The sequence below is a fragment of the Aotus nancymaae genome, unplaced genomic scaffold (genome assembly GCF_030222135.1).
Source record: "Aotus nancymaae isolate 86718 unplaced genomic scaffold, 86718_ANA_hifiasm-v0.15.2.pri h1tg000002l, whole genome shotgun sequence".
Lineage (NCBI taxonomy): Eukaryota > Metazoa > Chordata > Mammalia > Primates > Aotidae > Aotus > Aotus nancymaae.
Genome location: NW_026988413.1, coordinates 31,541,470 through 31,568,649, shown reverse-complemented (window position 1 = coordinate 31,568,649; position 27,180 = coordinate 31,541,470). Strand labels below are relative to the sequence as shown.

At 34.7% G+C, this 27,180-nt stretch overlaps 1 long non-coding RNA gene across 1 annotated transcript in view; it reads left to right on the top strand.

Annotated features, from left to right (window-relative positions):
• Positions 1-7,024, top strand: part of LOC135273960 (uncharacterized) — a 132,387-nt gene extending 125,363 nt beyond the window's left edge. Inside the window, exons 3-4 of the long non-coding RNA XR_010341708.1 lie at positions 1,306-1,356; positions 5,896-7,024. This is a non-coding gene — a long non-coding RNA (uncharacterized LOC135273960). The remainder of the gene's footprint in view (positions 1-1,305; positions 1,357-5,895) is intronic.
• The last annotated feature ends 20,156 nt before the right edge of the window (positions 7,025-27,180 follow it).

The window sequence follows — 27,180 nt, the reverse complement described above, 5'->3', positions numbered from 1 at the left end:
TATAATGTTTAGAATAATTTATAAATTCTGCTCCTCTGGACAGGGAGAGAACAATGCTGTGACTCATGCATATTTTTCCTAATATCTGTCTCTAACAAATGGCTTGTTTGTTTGTTTGATGACCTTTGCTGAGAGCCTTTGATAATAAGGTTAAGAATTAAGACATCATCAGACAGTGGTGCACAGATGGGCTTTAGCTGATACTTCAGAAAAATAGTATCTTCATCCTCCCGCTATTTATCCGTAAATCCAGGCCACCTTTCTGTTTTACAAATAACTTACTTTTTAATGCTACTGCTACTTTTTGCCATGACTAAAAATTGTCCTGCTATTCCTGTCCTCTGAGTAATTGTATAAATAAAAGGCACGAGGTGAAGCGACTGAAATCTCATAAGGGCAATAGCTTTCCCAGATCAAACATGCTGAGTTTTTTAAGGGTCACTTTAAGTTTCTGGTAAGCTTCTTTACATTGTACCACCACAAGTCTGAAAATGAATTAGCTGCTGCATTGAGTCACCTCAGGAAATTAAGTTTCTGTGTTTGTGCTATCTCTGGGGCTTGAGCAATAGGTTTCATTTTAGTTAGATGGAAACTATACTACCAGAAATAAGGTTCTCCCTACCATTTTCCCCCCAGAGCTATTTCAGGTTATCAAAAATAACTAATAAACCAGGAAAGAAAATAAAACTACTAATATCACCCAAGGCTGAAAAGAAATTAGAGGAAATTATCGAATTGGTCAGCAAGACTGAAAACAAGTGTTTGAACCTGTCCACTCTCAATTTTGTATATGAATGCATGTGTGTGTATATGTGTGTATGTACTGAATATTTCTATCATATGTGCAAATTTGGTCTTTGAAAGAGGCAGAATCACCAAAAATCTTTATGATTTGCATTTAGAAAATCCAGTTTAGATTGTCTTACCCTTTTCCAAATCTCTATCAACCTATACCCTTAGTTGTGTGGCATCATTTTAACATGTGAAAAACTTTTAATTCTGCTCTTGTATTTCAGGATTAAAATGCAAAAACAGATTGATTTAGGCCAAGATAATAATATAAAATATTCTACATTAATATTAAAGACACTTGAGGATAAATCATTTCACATGTGTTCAGTGACAATTACATGATGAATATATTAACAGTAGTGTTTTCTTATTTTGCACTGATGATATTAAGATGAGAGGTTAAGCAACTTTTCTAAGATTACAGAGTCAGAATTATTGGAACCGAAAATCAAAGCTAGACCTATTTGCACTACGATGGCCCTGGGCCTTATATTATTGTTTTGTTTTACATAGATAGAAAATATGGAACAACTGTTGGAGGAAGAATAGAGAAGAGAGTTAAAGGTGAGCTTTTGATGCTTTACAATTTTAAATAAATATTTTTATTCATTGAAGCTGTAATTACATATTCTTGGCAAATATTGGATATTTTAAGAAGTCTTAGGAACTCTTTAACGTATGATATATATAATTGATCATTGATATGTTGCTATATATGATATATAATATATATCATCGTATGATATGTGGTATATATCATATGTTATCAATGATATATATTTTATTTATTTAAAATAACTGAGGATATGTGTTCCATTGAGAGATAAAGTTTATAAACTGTAATTTGTCTTTTAGATTTTACTGCAACATGTTACACAAGATGGCCCCAAACATAGTTGACTTTTTATTTTCAAAAGAGCTTAATACATACTTTTGAATATTGTAAGTGCTCAACAGTTCACTCTTTTTCACCAACTGTTGCCCTTGCACACACATATATTTTCATATATTATTTTAAGAATTTATTTAGTAGTGTGTTTGTATACACGTATGCATTTTTCTAACCCATTGTAAGATAGTTCTTCACTAGTTTGTCTATACCTGATATCAGAGGTCAGGTTATATCCTTTTCATTGGTGTTTCCTCACTCATTTTATTTTCCTTTTGAATCCCCATCATACTTGTCATTATTGCTTTAACATCCATCTTTTTGGCAAAAAGTCATTTTCTGAAAAATAAGGCCATGACTATCTTGTTCACTGTCATATCATCAGCCTCTAATGAAAGGAATGATATATAGTAGGAATTTAAGAAGTGTGTAATGAATTGAATTGGTATTAAAATGAAGTATTTCTCTTGTAGACTATAACTGTCCCTGGGATGAGTGATACATTAAGTCATGGTCAATTAAAACTATACATATACATATATATGTGTGTATATAGACATATATATTTATATAATATTTAATATATAAATGTACATATGTTTAATATATATTTAATAATGTATTTAATAATATATATTTATATATTAAATATATGTATAATATATATAAATATTTAGTAGTATAATATAATAAATATATTTGGATGGAGTCTTGCTCTGTCCCTCAGGCTGGAGTGCAATGGTGCAATCTCAGCTCATCACAACCTCTGCCTCCTGGGTTCAAGTGATTCTCCTGCCTCTGCCTCCTGAGTAGCTGGAATTACAGGCGCCTACAATTGCACCCAGCTAGTTTTTGTATTTTTAGTAGAGATGGGGTTTCACCATGTTGGCCAGGCTTGTTTCAAACTCCTGACCTCAGGTGATCTGCCTGTCTCGAGCCTCCCAAAGTGCTGGGATTACAGGCATGAGCCAGCAATCTCAGCCTGTATTTTCAAACAGTATCTTAGAAGCCAATGTTGAACAAGTAAGTGATCTATAAATGATACAAAGATGCTTCAGAAAGTAAGTTGCTGAAATTCCAGTTTTGCTTAGGACTAACTTGTGCTTATAATGCTATTTATTCTCTTGGAAAATATTTTTGAGCACCAGATATCTTCCCGGCATTTTGTTAGTGGTAAGAATTGAGAGAAAAATAAGATAAAATAATTAAGGGATTTAATTCTTCAGGCAGATCGGAAAACCTCTGTGAAGATGCATATTACTTAGACCAGAGGTCTCCGCATTTTGGGTTATGTATATTCATGTAGTATTTAGAAAAAGTCTGGGTCTCTTTACATATTTAAAAATTGCCATTAAGATTTTGTCTTATGTTTTAAAAAAGTAAATAATGTTATTTCAGGCATATTTTAAATGTTAACACTTAAAAAATAAAAAATATTACATAGAACCTTTACCTTTAGAATGTCAGTAGACTCTAAATACCATAGCACTTAAAATTTTTTTTTATTTAATTTTAAGTTCCAGGATACATGTTCAGGACATGCAAGTTTGTTACATAGGTAAACATGTACCATTGGTGGTTTGCTGCGCCTATCAACCCATCACCTAAGTATTAAGCTTCACATACATTAACTATTTATCCTGATAGTCTTCCTTCACCCCTGCTACTACAACAGGCCCCAGTGTGTGTTATTTTCCTCCTTATTCATATGTCCTCATCGTTCAGCTCCTACTTATAAGTGAGAATGGGCGGTGTTTGGTTTTCTGTTTCTGCATTATTGTGGAGGATAATGGCTTCCAGCTCCATCCATGTCCCTGCAAAGGACATGGTCTTGTTCCTTCTTATGGCTCCATAGTATTCCATGGTGTGTATGTATCACATTTTCTTTATCCAGTCCGTCATTGATGGGCATTTGGGCTGATTCCATGTCTTTGCTATTGTGAATAGTGCTGCAATGAAAATATGCATGCATGTATCTTTGTAATAGAATGATTTATATTCCTTTGGGTATACACCCAGCAACGGGATTACCACAGCACTTTTATATGCACAACTTGCCATTTAAAAATTCATTAGAAAATTCTTCTTTCAATAACAGTGTTAAATAATTTCTTTCATTTCTTAAATTTTATTGACATTTCATTTGTCTTAGATAATTTTATAATAAAGTAATATACATTTATATATATTTTTTGAGTTAGGGTCTTACTGTGTTGTTCTGGCTAGGGTACAGTGGCATGATCATGGCTTACTGCCGCCTCAACCTCCAAAGCTCAAGCAATCCTACCATCTCAGCCTCCTAAATAGCTGAGACCGTAGACACACACCATCACAGCCAGCTAATTGTTAAATTTTTAGTAAAGATGGGTGCTTACTTTATGCCAAGCTGGTCTAGAACTCCTGGGCTGAAGCAATCCGTCCAGCTCAGCCTCCTTAAGTCCTTAAGTCTTAGTATTACCTATGACACCAAGATTCTGAGTGCTAAAATGTTTCTCCTGAACTGAGTTATATTTGTAATTATAATTAATACACAGTTGATCAATTAACATATATATATATAAATCTTGACAAGTATAAATGTATAAAATAAAATTTTAAATTTCTATATGTAATATAAAGTAAAATTTTTGTTATAAATGCAACTATTAATTTTTAAAAGGGACTATATTTTTCACATAGTTCATGTGCTCAAAAATAATTTTTTCTTAGCCATAATTAAAAAATAAAAAAACATAATAAATGTTAGCATGAATATGATGAAAAGGGAACATTTTTAGACTGCTGGTAGGAATGTGAATTAATATATCCACTGTGAAAAGCAGTAGGAAGATTCCTCAGAGGACTAAAAGTAGAACTATTAAAATTCCCCAAAGTAGAACTACCAGCAATTCGATTACTGGGTATCTACTCAAAGGAAAAGAAGTCATTATATGAAAAAGACAAATGTATATTCATGTTTATGGCAGCACAATTTACAATAGCAGAAATATGGATCCAGCCTAAATGTCCATCAATCAGAGTGGATAAAGAAAATGTATGTGGTATATGTACACCATAGAATACTACTCAGCCATAAAACAGAATGGAAATAATAGCTTTTGCAGCAACTTGGATGGAATTGGAGGCCATTATTCAAAGTGAAGGAACTCAGGAATTGAAAACCATATGTTGTATTTTTTCATTTATAAGTGAGAGCTAAGCTATAGGATGCAAAGACATAAGAATGATATAATGAACTTTGGGGACTCAGGGGCAAGAGAGGGAGGGAAATGAGAGATAAAAGACTATATGTTGGGTACAGTGTATACTGCTTATATGATGGGTGCACCAGAATCTCATAAATCTCCACTAAAGAACTTGTCTGTGTAACCTAAAACCAGTGGTTCCCTAAAGCTATTAAAATAAAATTTTAAAAATGATCCTTTTAAAATGTTATAAGACAGGATTGAAAATCCATTCTATTCCTTTCTTTCATTTTTTAAAATAGATGAACACATTATGTTTTCTACTTAGATTAGGAAATTATACATACACCACACATTTTTCTGAATTACTTTTATTATTTTTGATACCATATCAGCTGATGATTCAATTATGTCTTGCATATTTGATGCAAGCAAAGAGTAGAATACAATATGACTTACAAATGACACCCTGAAAGTAGAATCAACCTCTTCCTTAATTTCTGGAAAGAATGTCAAAAATTCACCAAAAATTATTCACCAGCAGTTGTCATTTTACTTCATAACGTAGAGGCACCTTGTTTAACCTGATTTACTCAGGAAAGGTTAGAAAAATCCAAGTATTGTTAGTATCAACATAACTTTGCTAATAAAATAGTTTTGGTAAGACCATTTTATTTTAAATGTTTTGAATAAATTATTATCAAACCTTTGGAGTTACTGATTTTGTTTATTTAATTTATGAGAAATATTTGCCATAAATCTTCATTGGAAAAGCCAGTTCTCTTTTTGAACTCACCAATCAAATTAAAATTACTTCTTATTATTAAAATTCTAACTTCATTTCTCATTTTAAATAAACATGTTAATATGTTTCCTTGTTACAATCATCTTGAGTCTGAATTCTAACTCTAAGATGAATAGATGGAGGAGGTCTAAACTTTTTCTTTAGTAGGTTGTACCATAGATGAAATAAGGTACCATTGCTTTTAACGTTTCTTACCAACGTTCCTTCTGTTTTTTATTTATAAGATTGTCCCACAGGAGAAATGCATGAAAAAAATTGGAAAAGAGATATTGAATTCCATCCTAATTGTAGTGTTTTCTGGAGCAGATCAATTTCAGAAAGAGAACATTGACTTGGAGAACTGAAGAGTAATTATTCTAAAATGGTTGTAAAGTTTACTCTTTATATCTTTGTTTGCAAACTTCCAGGATAAGGGATTTGCATAAAATCACATAATTTATTGGGTTGGTGCAAAAGTAATTGTGGTTTTTGCCATTAACAAAACCACAATTACTTTTTCATCATCCTAATATAAATGAATAAATCAATATTAGAACACAGGTCTGATTAAAAGGTTCTGTCATGTATTCTGTGAAATACAGAAAACAATCAAATGGATAACTACAGAAATATTTTGGATATAAGATTAGGAGATAATTGTCTCCCTCCTTTCCTCCCATCCTTCCTTGCTTCCTTTGCTTTCTTATTTTTCTTTCTTTTTATTTCTTTCTCTCTCTCTCTTTTTTTTTTTTTTTTGCAATGTGCACTCTAAAAGGAAAGTTAAAAGGCAGACATGGCATGAAGCCTAATTGCAAGATCTTTTTCAAACATATTAACTTTAGGAAATAACATCTGAATTTAAATCCCTTAAAATTCTCTATGTCTTTGTTTCCAAGTCTCTGTATATCTGCAGGGCTGTGTGCAATCTAGACTGCACATTCTTGATCTAAAAACAGAAGTAACACCTGGGACAAAGCAAGATGTCCACCATAGTCTTCTCTGCTTAGTGTGTTAAGATAGAGTTGGTCCCCAGAGTAGCCTGCCATACTAACTCTGAGAGATGGTGGGCTAATTTTGATAGAAGAAGCAGAGTTGGTGATCAGGAGGAAGGTGACTCATTGTCATTGTATCAGCAGGCCTTGATGATTGGAAATATCAAGGGGCACATCCTGAAAAAGAAAGGCTTAATTGGAATCTATAATGGGATCTTGGAAATCAGTATGTATGTACTGAGGAGAAAATGGTATGCTATAATCTACCATACACTGTATGTGAAACCCAGGCTCCAAATTTTCTAGCCCATACAATGCCCCATGAAGTTTCTCTTAGTTACCTTTTAATTGCAATTTAAATGTATTCTAGAAAAAAAAATGAAAGAAAAAGTAACTAAAGTGGAAATGTAAAACTTTGTCTTTATTAATCTTAAAATATATTTTGATCAACTTGCTATTCTTAAAACTGACTGATCTTCCCTCCTTTGCCTTTTCCATGGATTATAGGATTATTTCCAGGGATGAGTGGTTGGTGTTACATTTGGCTACTATGCTTAATGCTGTTTGGCTTCTACGTTTAAGCATTGAATAAAAAACTTCAGGCCGGGCGCGGTGGCTCAAGCCTGTAATCCCAGCACTTTGGGAGGCCGAGGCGGGTGGATCACGAGGTCAAGAGATCGAGACCATCCTGGTCAACATGGTGAAACCCCGTCTCTACTAATACAAAAAATTAGCTGGGCACGGTGGCGCGTGCCTGTAATCCCAGCTACTCAGGAGGCTGAGGCAGGAGAATTGCCTGAACCCGGGAGGCGGAGATTGCGGTGAGCCGAGATCGCGCCATTGCGCTCCAGCCTGGGTATCAAGAGCGAAACTCCGTCTCAAAAAAAAAAAAAAAAAAAAAAAAAACAAAAAACTTCATATTTCTCCATGTGTGATTAAACTGAGATGACATCCTAAGCCTCTTCATTACATAAAACCTTAACTTCTCCAGAAGCAACAAATAGAGATGTCAATAGCATATGTTACTTCTCAGCCATATCCTACAGCCTTTTTTCCAACATCTTTTTCCAAAGTTGCCCCTTTTCTGAATCCCTTGAAAGCAACCAAACAACAAAACAATGTGTAATGAAAGATTTTTTTTAACTTTCATTTATGCTCTGAGATTTATGTGATTTTGATAAATAACTAAATAAAAAGACAAATGGGAGTGGTGCTGTCATGAAAAGCCCATGCCTCTGCCCATGGACTGTGTGGCTTGGCCTGGAGCTCTTATTTTATTTATAGACTTCTAAGCAGAATAATTCAAGAATGTCTCTTACTTCAGGTCTTGCAACTTGGACAGCTAACAAAAAGGAAGCTAACAAATAAATTTGTCAGAACATGATTCTCAATTTCACTCATTTCGAATTAAAGGTAAGCTGGATAATAAATTAGGAAAACAGCCTGTAATCAGAGGAGTGACCCCAGTGAGACCCTGTCATTAAAACTTTAGTGTTGAGCTTGCAAACCTCTGTTCCTCTGATTAGGCAATTTACTCCATTTTCACCTTTCTGTCTGCCAAAACATTGAGTGGCAAAACATTTTCTAATTCTCTAGACTCATAAAATGTTGTTTTGAAGAAAAGTAAAACAGAATGGATTATCTTTTTAAGCTATCTATCATAATATAATCAGAAAAATATGAGGAATTTATAGATAATATTGTAAAGAGGCAAAGGCAGCGGATTTTATTTAGATGAGCAGAAGGTCACAGACCTCTGCTGAGGATTGAAAGCTTGAGGTACATGCCTTTGTTCCTCAGTGTGTGTGGATCAGAGTGTACCGCTATCAGTTAACAACATGTCGGAGGGGACAAACTGGGGCTGCATTTTCACTGTGTTTATTATTGATCAAGGTCAAAAAGTGACTGTGTGATGCCTCAATTTTTACATCTTTGTGTTATGTATAATTCTTTCCATTACCTTACAAGTTTATTTTGATGCTGAAATGATGAGACAGTGTTTTGAAAAGTTCTAAATAAATAAAAAGATATTCTCTAACTTTTAAATTCTGACATTGATATTTTAAAACCTAGCTATGTTGGGGCATTATTATTATTGAATGTAGTCAACAAGTATTTAATGAACTTACTGGTTAAAGATGATACTGATTCAAGAATTCTAGAGCAAATGCAATTATTGAGAAATTTGTATTTATAGCTTTCATGAAAATTCCCAGAAACTACATTTTATTTCCATTAGGGGTGATTGGGGACATTAGAAAGGACTCTATATTTCCTCTCATCTTATTTTCTAGGCCTATATAGGAAGCTACACTCAGAAACACCAAGATATTATAGATTATAGAATCTCTCAGATGTGTTTTCTTCTCTTTTGGTTTAGATGAACTACAGCTAGGGTGTTTATCAAAAACATGATCATAGTTTGATTGTTAATTATAATAGATTTTCCTGTCATTTTTCTTAATAATGCAAATAAAATCCCCTAGCATCACACTGGTTAATCTGACCAGATGCCAACCCTCAGCTCCTAGGAGACATTCCACTGGCTGTGAGGAGTGAACAATGAAGGAGACAAGGCCAACTTGTCATAGATACAAAACACAAATAATGAGCAAAGATGAAACACAGTTGAGAAATATGACAAAGATATCAGAGGGTCACCTTTCCTCAAACTAAGAACATTCTAAACTGTTTTAAGCAAGCTTTAACCTTTCCAGGAGAGATGTCTATAAAAGAAATGTTGTTTGTGACCCTCATTCATGATTCTATAAATCAAGAAAATATCTTCAACAATGGAAATGTCATACCTGCTTATGAGCCATGTTTAGTAGAGTTTGTTTTTCATGCTTTTTTAATTAAATAATTTGTTCACCTCTAACCTGGCTTTGGATACCATAAATAAAACATTAATATTGTGAAATGTTAAGAAGACTGTTAGAGTAGCAATTTTGATATGTTAAAAAGTAAAATGTAATATTTGATGTTTTGTGAGTGTTTCTTTCAGATGCAATTTTAATAAGAAATAAGATGCAAACATATACTATATTTAAAAATTAATGAACATTTTAAGAGGGTAATTTTGGGGATTGTAACCATAAATTGCCCACCTATCAATTGCTTCAAGAAAGCAATAAGTTCTGGTGTTCTATTGCATAGAAGAGTGACTATAATTAACAATAATGTTTTGTATATTTTGAAAAAGCTAAAAGAGAAATTTGAATGTTCCCACCACAATAAGTGGATAAATATTTGAGGTTATAAATATGCTAATGATACCATTTTGATCGTTATACAATGCATATATATATAGAAACATCACTGGGTAATGTCTTAAGAGAAACAGAAAATGAAATAGGCAAGCATTTTAAAAGAATTAAAGCAAAACTATTAATGAAGAAATTATAGATATAGAAGATTGGCAAGAAGATAACACATATTATGAAATTATAGATACCAAAGGATGGCATTCCTTATTAATCCTGCTTGCTTTTTCATGATTAAATCTGATTACATTTATTCAACACTAATGAGCTTCACCTTTAACATACACTTTAATATACACTTAGATGTTAGTAAGAAGAAAACTACAAGTGAAAATTTAAAAGACTGTAAAATCAGATAAACATGTTGCTATGACAGAATTTAAATACATAGAGACATACAATCAAAACAGAAAACAGAGCATTTGGGGTAAGTTATACCAGAAGTGGTATAAATTTGACACCCTCCACTAAAAATAAAATTCACAAAAAAGAACAATCAATATCTACAAAAAATATGTTTAAATTCTAAGAATCCAAAATGCAAATGTACCAGCCAATGCACGAAAAGCAATAATTTACTTATTATTAGAAGCTATGCAGGAGAAAAGACAGAAAAGAAAAGGGACTCTGAATAGGAAATGAACCCATAAATCCCAGTTAGCCTGGAAAGTTCAGTGAGCGCATTTCAGGAAAGCAGTGTAAACTAAGAAGATGTGTGAAGACTTCAATTCAGAAATGCATATAGAAAGATTATAGAAAGTTTAAGTGTTATGGTTCAGCCTGGGCAAGCAAACTGTCATACTAACCAGCTGATGCTCTTTTCCACTACCAAGCCCTGCAATATAGAAATATTGCTGAAACTAGAATCTGACTGAAAAGAATAGGAGAAAGGAAAGAAAACATCCAGAAAAGCTGTAACAAGAGAGCAAAGGAGGCAGATCTCAAAAATGCTCATACCAAATTTTTGAAGTCTTCATAATATTAATACTAACAACACAATACTATTGAAGCTATTATTGCCCAGTTTCCTCTATTGTTATTGTAGGAAAACCTATGTTGCTAAAATATAAGCAAGATAAAATGATTAAATAAAATCCCATCCACATTTACAAGGAAGAACATAATAATGATTAGAACAAAATTCCTACAAATAATGAAAAATGAATGTTTCAATAGGATCTAAAAGGACATAAGAAATATAAGTGGCAAGAGAATCAATCAATTGGACTTAGATAAACATAGGTGATAAAAAAGATGGTTGGAGAAAGGAATGGTGATCTGACAAACTTGTAAAAGAATTAAAAATAAAATGTATAGTCATTTAGGAAATAAACCCCCAAGTACAATTCCAAAAAAGCAAGCAAATACATTGGGTAATGTCTTAAGAGAAGCGTAAAATGGAATAAGAAAACATTTTAAAAGAATTAAACCAAAAGTATTAATGAAGAAGTGATAGACACAAGATTAGCAAGGAGATAAAACATATTATGAAATGATACCACCTGTAAGAAGACAAAGCAATGAGAAAAAACATCATAAAATTCAAAAAGGTGTGCAATAAAACATGTTGAAACTATATATTGAAAGAATGTACAATGTACTTTGGGAAAGCAAGTAATAGGCTAATTTGAAATAAAATCTAGTAAATTTTTTGTGTTTAAAATACAAAAAGAAATACTTTGGAAATCAGTCTGAAAGTCCAAGTTACTAATAAAAAATGAAAAGTAAATCATCACATTTTAATATCATCATTTTTGTGTAAGAATATTGAAAACCATTTTTAAGATACTCAGAGGAAGAGTAATGTAAACTAAGAATTTTATATCTACCTAAACTGACCCTCATATGTTAAAAACAGCAAGCTGCTAAAATCATTGAGAAAATAAAGAAATGATGATTTCATAAGAACCGCCTTTAAAAATGAATACATTGACATTCAGAAAACAAAATTGACTGAAGAGCATCCGCATAAATTCAGGTAGTGAATTTGAACACAACTGTCTACGTGTATATATTAACCTGTAGAATTAAGACTAACTTATGGATATAAGGAAGACAGTATAATATGTAAAGGGCACATATTCTCAAAACATAGCCATGGTATGACTATTTAAAAATGAGGGGAGAAGCGGGCAATATATGGAAAGTATAATAGGCTCACCTATTATATTACCTTATAGGAATTAACAAGGAGTAAAAGAATATCATTAACATTTAAATGCCTGAAAGAGAGAAGAGAAGGATAAGAGGGGTTTCTAGTTAATTTTCATTTTGCTTATAGTAGGAAATCAGTACAGAATACTTAAGGGTATCATGTAAAGGCACAGATATAAACTAGTAGTTGGAAGGAAAATGCAGATCTTTCCGAATAAGAAAAAATATATTCCCTTTACCCCCTCAAAGACAGCAAATAAACTACATAGGAAAATGCACACAGTAGGACAGAATGTGCCCAAACATATCAACAAACCTATAGGAATCAAATAGATACGTCATGCAACAGTAAATATACGGAAACTGATATGTATATTTGCTATACTGACTATATGTAAAGTGTTCCTTGAAATTGTATTATCAAACATAAAGAGAGACACTGCATAATGATAAAAGAGTCAATTTATCAAAAAGACATAGCAATCCTAAATGGTTGCACACTAATAACAGAGTTCCAAAACCTATGGAGAAAAAACCCAAATAGAACTCAAAAGACAAATGGACAAATCTGTAATTTCCATCATTACTGGGGATTTCAGCACTCCTCTTCCAGTAGTTAATAAAACAAGCAGACAGAAGTTTAGAAAGACTATAGAAGACTTGAACATACTATTGACTAAATTGGCTCAGTTCTCCAGTAGTGGGAATAAAATGAAATATTAAAATAGCCAAAACAAAATAAGACAGGTCAAGAGTTGAACAATAATAAAGAATAGATACGACAAATGAAACAAATAACAATCTGGTAAAGTGAAAACCAGCTATATCAATAATATAGTAAGGGAAAAATACTCTAAACATAACAGAAATGTTTAAGATTTGAAGATTGACTATAAACCAAGCCTCAATGTGATGATATATACAAGAAATTTATTGTAAACATAAAGATATACACAATTAAACATAAAAGTGTAAAAATATATATAATACAAACACTAGCCATAAGAATGTGGCTATATCAAAGACAGAGAATATTATAGTAGATATAGAAGAACATTGCATATTGATAAAATAAAATGCCAGTTAGATCAAGTTTTTGATAGTATTTATCAGACTTTCAATATTCTTCCATATATATATGTGTATGTATATATATACACATACACATGTATGTATGTACAGTATACTTTAGGAAAGCAAATAATAGGCTAATTTGAAATAAAATATAGTAAATTTCATATATATACACATATATATAAGAAAAATATATATAATGCAAACACTAACCATATATATTTTCTCATATGTATATATAAGTTGTGTGTGTGTGTGTATATATATATGTGTGTGTATATATATACAACTTGTATCAAGTACAGATACTCCTTGACTTATGATGGAATTACATCCAGATTTTTAAAAAAGATACTCTTTAACTTATGATGGGATTACATCCAGATAAAAATCTCTTTATGTTTGATAATACAAAAATATCATAATTTAAAATATATTTGATATTCTGATGAACAAATTACAAAGTGAAAAAAATCTAATTCAAATCATCATAAGTAAGAGACCATCTGTATAAGTAATTTACAATTCAATAAAGGGACAAACACTCAATAAAATGATGCAAGATTAGAATATACACTGTACAAAAAACTTACAGGCGTGTCCAACAATTACATTAAATAATGCTCAATGTTAATATTTAACAGACAATTGTAAATTAAAATCACAATGAGCTAATGTTTTAAATTCTCTGGAACAGACACAATTCAAAAAATTGACAGTGCCTGTGTAGGTGAGGAAACAGAGGAACTGAAATATGTTATACATTGCTGTTGGTGGTATAAATACACTTTAGAAAAAAGTTTGGTAACACTTGGCAAGTTAAAAATACTCTTATCATGTGACCTAGCAATTCCTAGTTATTTGCTCAAGAGAAATGAACATATGTGTTCATAGAAGCAGGATTATTAATAACACAGTGTAGTCTCAACCTGGAGCCATCCAAGTGACCATTAACAAGTGATTAAATGTATAAATTGCTTTACATTCATACAATGGAGTACATCTCTACAATAATAACTACTGATATACTCAACAAATGGGAGGGATTTCATAGACATTGTGGTGAGTGGAAACATCCAGACACAAAAGGTGACATACTTTGTCATTTCATTTAAATGAAATCCTTAAACTGCTGAAACTAAACTACAGTGTGTCACGTTACAAGAACTCTAGTGCCAACATGTAAAGATTTTCCATTAGCTAAAAATGGGCATCTAGGATAATAACTGCAATAGATTGCAAACACATCAAATATGTTTACATATAAGACTTTCAAATGACAACAAAAATAATTTGTTTATAATTTGGAGAAGGCTAAGGAACAAACTTGTCAATGCTTGTAACAAAAGAGAAACTATCAAGCACTTATTCTGCCTTTCCTATATCATTGGTACTATATAATCACTAAGAAGAGGTTCCTTTTCACAGTAACGTTATAGCTAATACATAAAGAAAATGTGATGGAATTAGTGACCATTTTGAAACCACTACAGAAATAATGTATTTTGACACTGAGCATCAATGACTGCTAATATCAAATACAGGCAAACAGAAGACAGCCAGATATTATATTACTTATGACGGATCTGTGCTCTGACATGTATGAAGTATCCTTGACAAAAAAATAAATCTGAATCGGCACCACCTCTCTATCTATCAAATTACAGAAAATATAGGTAACAGAGGACACGTTAGATGACACCAGAAGACTGCTATCAGAAAAATTAAACTGTGGAAAACTACAAAAAAATACTGTTTCTTCCATATGTAGATTGCAAGAGTAAAATAATGTTTGGGAGAATTTATAGATTAAAAGAGACTTAAGAGATATTTATGTCATTTGCAATGTATGAACTTTACTTGGATTATGATTTGAGCAAATGCTTTGTTAAAATTCTACGTGGCAGTTAGGACAATCAGGAAATATGAATGGTGGCAGAATATTTGTTCGTATAAAGAAATGTTTGTGAATTTTAAAATTATTCTAAGTCTATTATGGTTATATTTTTAAAGTGTTCTTAGTTTCTACATAAATTACTAAAATACTTATAGATATTATGTTATTTTATATTATGTTAGGGATTTGCTTCAGAATAATTTGGTAAGTGGTGTTAGTGTGGTGCTGGTTATAGATGAAAGAAGATTTTCTATTAGCTGCCAATTATTAAATCTTGGTTAATAGGTAGTTTGGGGTCTTTTATACAATTTCCTCTACTACTGTATATATTTGAAATTTTTGACAGTAAATTGAATTTTTTTAAAGTAATGTGTCACTCTATTCCTGAAGTCAGGCATGGATTTTAGTTGGTGAATACTAAGCATCATCAAAGCAAAATGGTAGCTGACAACAGCATATACAACAATATAATGCTAAGTGAATGTCCAACAGATACTTGCAGATTTTATTCACTGCTTTCCCTTGACTTCTAAACAACAACACATTTTGCATCACATAGTTCTCATATCCAGTTTACCATTCGTAGAAATCTGATCTGAATTGTTTAAAAAAATGTGTTCTGTCTTTGTTGATATTTCAAAGATCACAAAAGACATAAATGTCCAACTTATTTCTTCTTAGTAATCAGTCTAGTCACTATGATCATTGCCTTCTTGAAATAAAATTTTATTCATTTTAGTAAGACATTCTGTTCATTCTGACTTAATCGCTTTTTTTCCTTTATACAATGTTGAAATATAAGTGTTATCTAAGAGTTTACTCAGGCAATCCTGTTTACTATACCCTGTGAGACAACACAAGCCAAATGAAGAAGTCATTTCAGGAACGTTCAAAAAGGTTAATGTAAAGATTCAACATGACAGAAAGGCTGTATTTGGCTATTTACTTTTGGGCAGGGAGGAGGATGATGGTAGAGATGTAGTGGGTTTTCATTACTGAGACCCAGCAATGATCAGATACTTGGTAAATCATTGCAGAATGAAAGAGTAAAATACAGGATAATTAACAGTGCCATATATTGAGGAGACAGTGAATATAAACATATATATCTGTTATAAATTGTATTTAGATACTCCTCAATTGTTTCAATAAATATATTGCAATGAATAAAATTAGCATGATTATTGTGAGACTATGGTGAGGTGAAAAGCTGATTACAGTTGTTTGAGGAATGATCAGGAGTTAAGAAGGTCTATTCTGAATAGACTAAAATAACCTAATGGGTCAACTTCTCAACCAAGAAGATATATTTTCTATAGATATTTATTAAGTTTGCTTATAAATGCCTACACCTAAATCTATTATTATTGTGAAACTTTCAAAAATTCCCTTAGGCAGAAAGAATGTTTTTTCTTTGATCCCTCAAACATAATTGCCTACTGCTATTTAGCTTTATTCCATTTTGTCTTATATGCTGTTTACTAACTCATCAAGTAAAGATGAATTCTTCGTATGTGTAATAGAGTTCTTCAGTACTGTACTAAATGTCCAAGGAAATAAATTTAATCAAAGAAACTTTATATCTGTGAAAAGAACTTCTAATTTTAAGGTCTCCAGAAAGAAGATTCTACAGATTTTCTTAAAGTAAACGAAATAGCTAACATCTGTTTATCTAGCTGTCTTGTTTACACTGACGCCCAATAACAGTTGGCAACTGCTTAGTTTAAAAACCTGTGAGGAAGGCTGCTAGTTGCTTACTAACCATCTATCCTTTTTCAGTAACTGAACCTCTGTGTTATTTTGGATGACAGTGTGCCCAGTGGTTAGCAACTACCGCTATAATTTTCTCCTTCATAAATAGGGTTTGCATGGAATTTAAGTAAAATTCTGATACAGCATCTAAGAAAACTCACTTCATTCTTTCCTTCATTGACTGTGGACATGATGATTGCAGCTCCAAATATATCTGTAAGGTAAACTTGAGAACAGAAGCCAAATGCTAAGGATGGAGGAGGACAGAGATAGAAGGAGACTGAATTCTAGCTTATATTGCAGTTACCATACCTGATCTGGACTACCTACTGTTAACATTTGTATATATAAGAGAAAAATAGACACTAAGTTTAAGACACTGTGTTGGCAGGGAAGAAGGGTTTGACTACCCACTAAATGAAATTCCTTTGTAATACACCCCACATATATTTTAAGATATAGTAAATCAATTATATTTTCCTTAGAATTATCACTTCCAGCTCTTTAACCCTTAACTTGATGATTAATTTACTGGCTATTAGCATTTCTAGGACTGTTGCAGAATCTATCCATATTTTCAATTTTGATGATGGCTCTGTAAAAGACATAAAATACCAGGAGGCTTTCATGTAGCAAAAAGAAATGTGTAAGATTATATAATGAAAATTTCTTTCTTATTATGATATGGATAGCTAGTTATGTTATTTGCCATTCAGAAATACAAGAAACGTTGCATTATTCTTAAAGACTGAAAGAAAAACTAATGCAACATTTTTGAAGATAATAACATCAAAAGTAACTATGCAGTTTCTCTAAATATACATTAAGCCTTAAAGACTAAAAAATGAACAACATGAATTTGGCTTCTGGTTGCAAATCTCTTTTTTTTTTCCAAATTGGAACCAGATGTTTCTAAATATCTGTCCTAACAGAATATTCCCAAAGATTTTTACATGTGTAGTTTTTTGTTGTAGTTAGAAGTTAATTAGATTTTTTTTCTATATTGAATGCAATTAAACTACATTCTGGGCATACATAATTCAGACTTTTAGAAAATTAATTCAGTTTAGCCAGTTTATGGATTAGTTGGCATTTAATACATTTTATAAAATAATCTATTAGAGTTTACAGAAAGCATTAAGGAGTAAATAAAATGCAGATAAGGGGGTTAGGGAAAGAAAAATTTCTATGCACTTGAGATGATAAAAAGTAAATTTAGAAAAGAATTAGCTTTATCAGTAATGCCTGTTCAAAATGATTTGCTTTTTATAGTTCAAAGTTCACTATAAAGGATCTTTGAAGAGTCAATAACATCTGTTAATGATTTTCATTTTTTTTATTGCATTATAGGTTTTGGGGTACATGTGAAGAACATGCAAGATTGTTGCATAGGTGCACACGTGGCAGTGTGATTTGCTGCCTTCCTCCCCTTCACCTATATCTGGCATTTCTCCCCATGCTATCTCTCCCCAACTTCCCACCCCCTGCTGTCCCTCCCCTATTTCCCCCTAACAGACCCCAGTGTATAGTGTTCCCCTCCCTGTGTCCATGTGTTCTCATTGTTCAACACCTGTCTATGAGTGAGAACATGCGGTGTTTGATTTTGTGTTCTTGTGTCAGTTTGCTGAGAATGATGGTTTCCAGGTTCATCCATGTCCCTACAAAGGACATGAACTCATCATTTTTAATGGCTGCATAATATTCCATGGTGTATATGTGCCACATTTTCCCTGTCCAGTCTGTCATCGATGGGCATTTGGGTTGGTTCCAGGTCTTTGCTATTGTAAACTGTGATGCAATGAACATTCGTGTGCATGTGTCCTTATAGTAGAACAATTTATAATCCTTTGGATATATACCCAGTAATGGGATTGCTGGGTCAAATGGAATTTCTATTTCTAGGTCCTTGAGGAATCGCCACACTGTCTTCCACAATGGTTGAACTAATTTACACTCCCACCAACAGTGTAAAAGTGTTCCTATTTCTCCACATCCTCTCCAGCATCTGCTGTCTCCAGATTTTTTTTTTTTTTTTTTGAGACAGAGTTTTGCTCCTGTTGCCCAGGCTGGAGTGCAATGGCATGATCCCGGCTCACTGCAACCTCCGCCTCCTGGGTTCAGGCAATTCTCCTGCCTCAGCCTCCTGAGTAGCTGGGATTACAGGCACGCGCCACCGTGCCCAGCTAATTTTTTGTATTTTTAATAGAGACGGGGTTTCACCATATTGACCGGGATGGTCTTGATCTCTTGACCTCGTGATCCACCCTCCTCAGCCTCCCAAAGTGCTGGGATTACAGGCGTGAGCCACTGCACCCGGCGTCTCCAGATTTTTTAATGATTGCTGTTCTAACTGGCGTGAGATGGTATCTCAATGTAGTTTTGATTTGCATTTCTCTAATGACCAGTGATGATGAGCATTTTTTCATATGTTTGTTGGCCTCATATATGTCTTCTTTTGTAAAGTATCTGTTCATATCCATCACCCACTTTTGAATGGGCTTGTTTGTTTTTTTCTTGTAAATCTGTTTTAGTTCGTTGTAAATTCTGGATATCAGCCCTTTGTCAGATGGGTAAGCTGCAAAAATTTTTTCCCATTCTGTTGGTTACCGATTCACTCTAATGACTGTTTCTTTTGCTTTGCAGAAGCTGTGGAGTTTGATTAGGTCCCATTTGTCTATTTTGGCTTTTGTTTCCAATGCTTTTGGTGTTTTGGTCATGAAGTCCTTGCCTACGCCTATGTCCTGAATGGCTTTGCCTAGGTTTCCTTCTAGGGTTTTTATACTGTTAGGTCTTATGTTTAAGTCTTTAATCCATCTGGAGTTAATTTTAGTGTAAGCTGTCAGCGAGGGGTCCAGTTTCTACTTTCTGCATATGGCTAGCCAGTTTTCCCAACACCACTTATTAAACAGGAAATCCTTTCCCCATTGCTTGTTTTTGTCAGGTTTGTCAAAGATTGGATGGTTGTAGATATGTTGTGTTGCCTCCGAGACCTCTGTTCTGTTCCATTGGTCTATATCTCTGTTTTGGTAACAGTACCATGTTGTTTTGAGTACTGTAGCCTTGTAGTATAGTTTGATGTCCGGTAGTGTGATGCCTCCCGCTTTGTTCTTTTTGCTTAGAATTGACTTGGCTATGTGGGCTCTCTTTTGGTTCCATATGAAGTTTAAGGTGGTTTTTTCCAGTTCTGTGAAGAAAGTCATTGGTAGCTTGATGGGGATAGCATTGAATCTGTAAATTAATTTGGGCAGTATGGCCATTTTCACAATATTGATTCTTCCTAACCATGAACATGGAATGTTTCTTCATCTGTTTGTGTCCTCTCTTATTTCGTTGAGCAGTGGTTTGTAGTTCTCCTTGAAGAGGTCCTTTACGTTCCTTGTTAGTTGTATTCCTAGGTATTTTATTCTCTTTGTAGCAATTGTGAATGGCAGTTCGTTCTTGATTTGGCTCTCTTTAAGTCTGTTATTGGTGTATAGGAATGCTTGTGATTTTTGCACATTGATTTTGTATCCTGAGACTTTGCTGAAGTTGCTTATCAGTTTCAGGAGATTTTGGGCTGAGACGATGGGGTCTTCTAGATATACAATCATGTCGTCTGCAAATAGAGACAATTTGACTTCCTCCTTTCCTAATTGAATACCCTTTATTTCTTTTTCTTGCCTGATTGCTCTGGCTAGAACTTCCAGTACTATATTGAATAGAAGTGGTGAGAGAGGGCATCCTTGTCTAGTGCCAGATTTCAAAGGGAATGCTTCCAGTTTTTGCCCATTCAGTATGATATTGGCTGTTGGTTTGTCGTAAATAGCTTTTATTATTTTGAGATACGTTCCATCAATACCTAGTTTATTGAGGGTTTTTAGCATAAAGCGCTGTTAAATTTTGTCGAAGGCCTTCTCTGCATCAATTGAAATAATCATGTGGTTTTTGTCTTTGGTTCTGTTTATGTGGTGAATTACATTTATAGACTTGTGTATGTTGAACCAGCCTTGCATCCCCGGGATGAATCCTACTTGATCATGGTGGATAAGCTTTTTGATGTGTTGTTGTAATCGGCTTGCCAGTATTTTATTGAAGATTTTTGCATCTATGTTCATCATGGATATTGGCCTGAAGTTTTCTTTTCTTGTTGAGTCTCTGCCGGGTTTTGGTATCAGGATGATGTTGGTCTCATAAAATGATTTGGGAAGGATTCCCTCTTTTTGGATTATTTGGAATAGTTTCAGAAGAAATGGTACCAGTTCCTCTTTGTATGTCTGGTAGAATTCGGCTGTGATCCCATCTGGACCTGGGCTTTTTTTGGGTGGTAGGCTCTTAATTGCTGCCTCGACTTCAGCCCTTGTTATTGGTCTATTCAGGGTTTTGACTTCTTCCTGGTTTAGGCTTGGGAGGAGGCAACTGTCCAGGAATTTATCCATTTCTTCCAGGTTTTCTAATTTATGTGCGTAGAGTTGTTTGTAATAATCTCTGATGATGGTTTGAATTTCTGTGGCATCTGTGGTGATATCCCCTTTATCATTTTTTATTGCATCTATTTGGTTATTCTCTCATTTCTTTTTTATTAATCTGGCTAGCTAGTGGTCTGTCTATTTTATTGATCTTTTCAAAAAACCAGCTCCTGTATTTATTGATTTTTTTGAAGGGTTTTTTTGTGTCTCTATCTCCTTCAGTTCTGCTCTGATCTTAGTTGTTTCTTGTCTTCTGCTAGGTTTTGAGTTTTTTTTATCTTGCTCCTCTAGCTCTTTCAATTTTGATGATACGGTGTCAATTTTAGATCTCTCCTTGCTTCTCATGTGGGCACTTATTGCTATATATTTTCCTCTAGAGACTGCTTTAAATGTGTCCCAGAGATTCTGGTATGTGGTGTCTTCGTTCTTGTTGGTTTCGAAGAACATCTTTATTTCTGCCTTCGTTTCATTGTTTATCCAGTCAACCAAGAGAAAGTTGTTCAGTTTCCATGTCGCTGTGCGGTTCTGGGTTGGTTTCTGAATTCTGAGTTCTAACTTGATTGCACTGTGGTCTGAGAGACTGTTTGTTATGGTTTCCATTCTTTTGCATTTGCTGAGGAGTGATTTACTTCCAATTATGTGGTCAATTTTAGAGTAGGTGTGATGTGGTGCTGAGAAGAATGTATATTCTGTGGTTTTGGGGTGGAGAGTTCTGTAAATGTCTATTAGGTTTGCTTAGGTCTGAGTTCAAGTCCTGGATATCCTTGTTAATTTTCTGTCTCATTGATCTGTCTAATATTGACAATGGTGTGTTAAAGTCTCCCACTATTATTGTGTGGGAGTCTAAGTCTCTTTGTAAGTCATTAAGAACTTGCCCTATATTTCTGGGTGCTCCCGTATTAGGTGCATATATATTTAGGATCGTTAGCTCTTCTCGTTGCATTGATCCTTTTACCATTATGTAATGTCCTTCTTTGTCTGTTTTCATCTTTGTTGCTTTAAAGTCTATTTTATCAGAGATGAGAATTGCAACTCCTGCTTTTTTTTGCTCTCCATTTGCTTGGTAAATCTTCCTCCATCCCTTTATTTTGAGCCTTTGTATATCCTTGCATGTGAGATGGGTTTCCTGGATACAGCACACTGACGGGTTTTGGCTTTTTATCCAATTTGCCAGTCTGTGTCTTTTGATTGGGGCATTTAGTCCATTTACGTTTAGGGTTAATATTGTTATGTGTGAATTTGATACTGCCATTTTAATGCTGGCCGGCTGTTTTGCCCGTTGGTTGATGCAGATTCTTCATTGTGTTGATGCTTTTTACCATTTGGTATGTTTTTGGAGTGGCTGGTACTGGTTGTTCTTTTCTATGTGTAGTGCCTCTTTCAGGAGCTCTTGTAAAGCAGGTCTGGTGGTGATGAAATCTCTGAGTACTTGCTTGTTCACAAAGGATTTTATTTTTCCTTCACTTGTGAAGCTTAGTTTGGCTGGATATGAAATTCTGAGTTGAAAGTTCTTTTCTTTAAGGATGCTGAATATCGGCCCCCACTCTCTTCTGGCCTGTAGGGTTTCTGCTGAGAGATCTGCTGTGAGTCTGATGGGCTTCCCTTTATGGGTAACCCGACCTTTCTCTCTGGCTGCCCTTAGCATTTTCTCCTTCATTTCAACCCTGGTGAATCTGACGATTATGTGCCTTGGGGTTGCTCTTCTTGAGGAATATCTTTGTGGTTTTCTCTGTATTTCCTGGACTTTAATATTGGCCTGCCTTGCTAGGTTGGGGAAGTTTTCCTGGATAATACCCTGAATAGTATTTTCTAGCTTGGATTCATTCTCTTCGTCACATTCAGGTACACCTATCAAACGTAGATTAGGTCTTTTCACATAGTCCCATATTTCTTGTTGACTTTGTTCATTCCTTTTTACCCTGTTTTCTCTAATCTTGCCTTCTCATTTTATTTCATTGAGTTGATCTTCGACCTCTGATATCCTTACTTCTGCTTGGTCCATTCGGCTGTTGAAACTTGTGCATGCTTCGCGAAGTTCTCATGTTGTGTTTTTCAGCTCCATCAATTCACTTATATTCCTCTCTAAGTTGTCCATTCTCATTAGCATTTCGTCAAATCTTTTTTCAAGGTTCTTAGTTTCTTTGCATTGGGTTAGAACATGTTCTTTTAGCTCACGGAAATTTCTTATTACCCACTTTCTGAAGGCTGATTCTGTCATTTCATCACACTCATTCTCCATCCAGTCTTGTTCCCTTGCTGGTGAGGAGTTGTGATCCCTTGTAGGAGGAGAGGTGTTCTGGTTTCAGGTGTTTTCACCCTTTTTGCGCTGGTTTCTTCCCATCTTTGTGGATTTATCCACCTGTGGACTTTGTAGTTGTTGACTTTCTGATTGGGTCTCTGAGTGGACATCCTGTTTGTTGATGATGAAGTTATTTCTGTTTCTTAGTTTTCCTTTTAACTGTCTGGCCTCTCTGCTGTAGGACTGCTGAGTTCCACTCCAGGCCCTGCTTGCCTGGGGATCACTTGCAGCAGCTGCCGAACAGTAAAGGTTGCTACCAGTTTCTTCTTCTGCTTTGTCCCAGAAGGACACCTGCCAAATGTCAGTCTGAGCTCTCCTTTATGAGATGACTCTTTGGATATATGGGGGTCAGGGAGCTGCTTGAGGAAACAGTCTGTCTTTTATAGTAGCTCAGGTGCTGAGCTGTGAGCCCCATTGTTCATTCAGAGCTGCTCGGCAGGTAAGTTTAAGTCTGCAGCAGCAGAACTCATAAACCCCTTTTTTTCCCCAGGTGTTCTGTCCCAGGGAGTTAGGGCTTTATGAGTTTCCGCTGTGCTGCTGCCTTTTTTTTTTCTTCAGGGCTGCCCTGTCCACAAGGAGGCAGCCTAGTCACTCTCAGCCTGCAGAGGCTTCACTGAGCTGCTGTGGACTCTGCTCAGCTGCTGTGTGAACTTCCCTGCAGTCCTGTTTATATGGATGTGGTTAGAACTGCCTCAGCAATGGTGGCCCGCCTCTGTAATGATGGACTCTCTCTGTAATGGCGGGTTGCCTCGGCAATGGCAGGCTGCCTCCGTAGTGGTGGAGTGCCTCGGTAATGGCGGACGCCTCTCCCCCACAGAGCTGGACCATCCCGGGTTCAGCTGTGCTTGCTGTGAAACTCTCAACCCAGAGCATTTCCAATTGCTGTTTTTTTGTTTTTGTTTTTGTCGGGGTGGGACCAGCCAGGCCTGATCACCTGGCTCCCTGCCTCAGAGCCTTTTGTTTTTCAGTTCAATGGTCAGCTCTCTACCAGGTGTCCTGGTCGCCTGTTGAATAGGCGCCGGGATCTGTGTGATTTCCCGTGCGGCAACCCACTGTGCTGGCTGAAACCACGGCTCTGAGATTCGTGGTGCTTTTTTGCCCAGGAATCTCCTTGCCTGGCTCCCTGTTTCAGCTCCCCTTGCTGGCTAAGTGGGGACACAGTCCCATTTACTCTGGACTGGGAACCGCTGCGCCAGGGCACAGGCAAAATAGCCATGCCGGCCAAAACAGCCTCCCTGGCGACCCATGGGGCTCCTCCGCCTGGGAATCTCCTGGTCTGTGGGCAATAAAAATCCGTCTGGAAATGCAGCGTCCACTCACCCTCTGCGCTTTCACTCAGAGCTGCAATCCTGAGCTGCTCCTAACTGGCCATCTTGTATCTTCCCCTCCCCATTAACCCAATTTTCATATTTTTAACAAGAATGATGTGGTTCTGTTACTGGTCATGCTATTAGGTTTGTATATTTAAGCATACTTTAATACCCTATTTGAAGATATATCTTGGTCTTCATTGTTTTCATTTGCAAAATAGTTATCAGAATAATCCTTCTGAACCTTCCTCAACAACCAATTATCTGACAGTATTTCGTTTTTCTCTGGTGGGTACTTCCATGAAACTATCTTTTATTCTCCTAAAAATATTGGTGTAAAGTCTTTGGAAGGAAATGGAAAGAGTGGATAAAATGAGAATTGAAGTTGACAGCTGGGGACCTAAGGGGATTCAGGACTGTCTGCAAACTACAGGAAGGAGGAAGGAGTTCTCCTTACAGAACAAATATAGAGATGAACTTAATGTTTTCTTGCAGTTTGTTTTTTGTTTCTTGTCTTCAAAGTTGGAAAAGTTTTCTGTTTTCCAATTGCAAAGAATTGGCCTACAAAATTGATGAATTATAAATTAAAGTACATAGTTGTAGTGTTTGGTTTTATTTTTGAGTTGTGCATTTTATAACACAGGTTATTTACTCCAAACTTATTTGCTCAAGTTTCTCAAGTAGTGTGCCATGACTTACACATTTACCATGGTCGTCCTTAAAATAGGACAAATTTGAACATTAACATTTATTTTGAGGCACCAACATTTATTTCCTCAAGTGTTGTGCCATGACTTGCACATTTATCACGAGGAAGGGCATGTAGCTGAAGCTGCCTTCCTCAGCTTTCAGGCAGCAATCTTCTATTTACCATTGGCAGCAATGCAGATTGTCAAATGCACACCTGAACTTAAAATTTGGGGATAATTCAGAAAAAATTGTGAGGTGTCTATCCTAAAGATGATGTAGTAATTACACTTATATAGAGGCAAATTAAACTTGAAAATAATCATTAAACATAAAATAGTTCCTGGGATCTGCTATACTCAATTAAATAAATCCAATTCATTTTTCTCTAGTTCTACATCAGATTGTTGGGGAAGAGTAAGGAATTCTGGATTTGGAGCTTGAGATCCTGGATTCAAGTTCCAACTCTGCAGCTTATTACCTCTACCACTTTTGAGGTACTGCTATGTCTCAGCATAATTCTTATCGAAAAGGGAATGATTGAATAATTGTATAAATAGCACACTTTCTGTGCTCCCAGTGTTCAAAAGTTAACAAGTATTTTGTTTATATGTTACCACTGTGAATCAATATTAAGTTTGATGTAACATTAACCTTAACATTTCAAATCACTTTCTGAGTTACACTTTAAGCCTTGGCTCTAAATGCATTATTGTGAAGTAATATCCATGTGCTAATTTTCTCATTAATTAGTATGCCCTTAGCATGTGGCACCATATGCTGCAACGTTACAAAAAATTACCATAGCATAACTTTATTACTGCAAATCATAACATTGACAATGCATGATTTAGTAAGCACAGTGATATTTAACAGAATCTTCAAACAATTATTATAGCATATTTAGTATGCACTTCATCATAGCCTTGTGTGTGGTCTCAAAGACAGTAACCAATTTAGTTATACCAAAAAACCACGTAAGGCATGACAAATATGGTCAATAATTGCTGTACATATGTATTCTCTATGTGGTATTTAAGAAATGTGTATATTACTATTTTCATGTAGTCTGGTTAAAATGATGCCTTCTAAAATAAAAGATCACCCCCAATCATAGAAAGAAATAGAATATACATTTCTGAAAATGTTTAATTACAATGTTGTGCATATCCTAGAATTACTTAATGTCTATGTAAACATATTTTATTAAAAACACATTTGCCTATTAATTTCTTTTTAATTACTTAATGTCTATGTAAACATACTTTATTAAAAACATATTTGCCTATTAATTTCTTTTCTTGAAATACTCATTAGGCTTTTTCTACAAATATAGGCTTCCATACTCCTGCAGGGGACTGCCACTTTTTATCCTTGCTTTTTAGACATAGATGTATTCTGTTAAAATTAATTGTGTATGGTTTCTAATTAGCAAATTGAGAAGTGTGAAGGGACAAGAGTAAACCATGGCATTATATCACTAACCACCTGATATGGTTTGGATGTTTATCTCCTCCAAATCTTATGTTTAAATGTGATTCCTAATGTTGGAGGTGGGGCCTGGTGGGAGGTGATTGGATTAAAGGAGCAGAACTCTCATGAATGAAAGCATATGTCTCATGAGTGAAAGCAGATCTCTCATGAATAAAAGCAGATC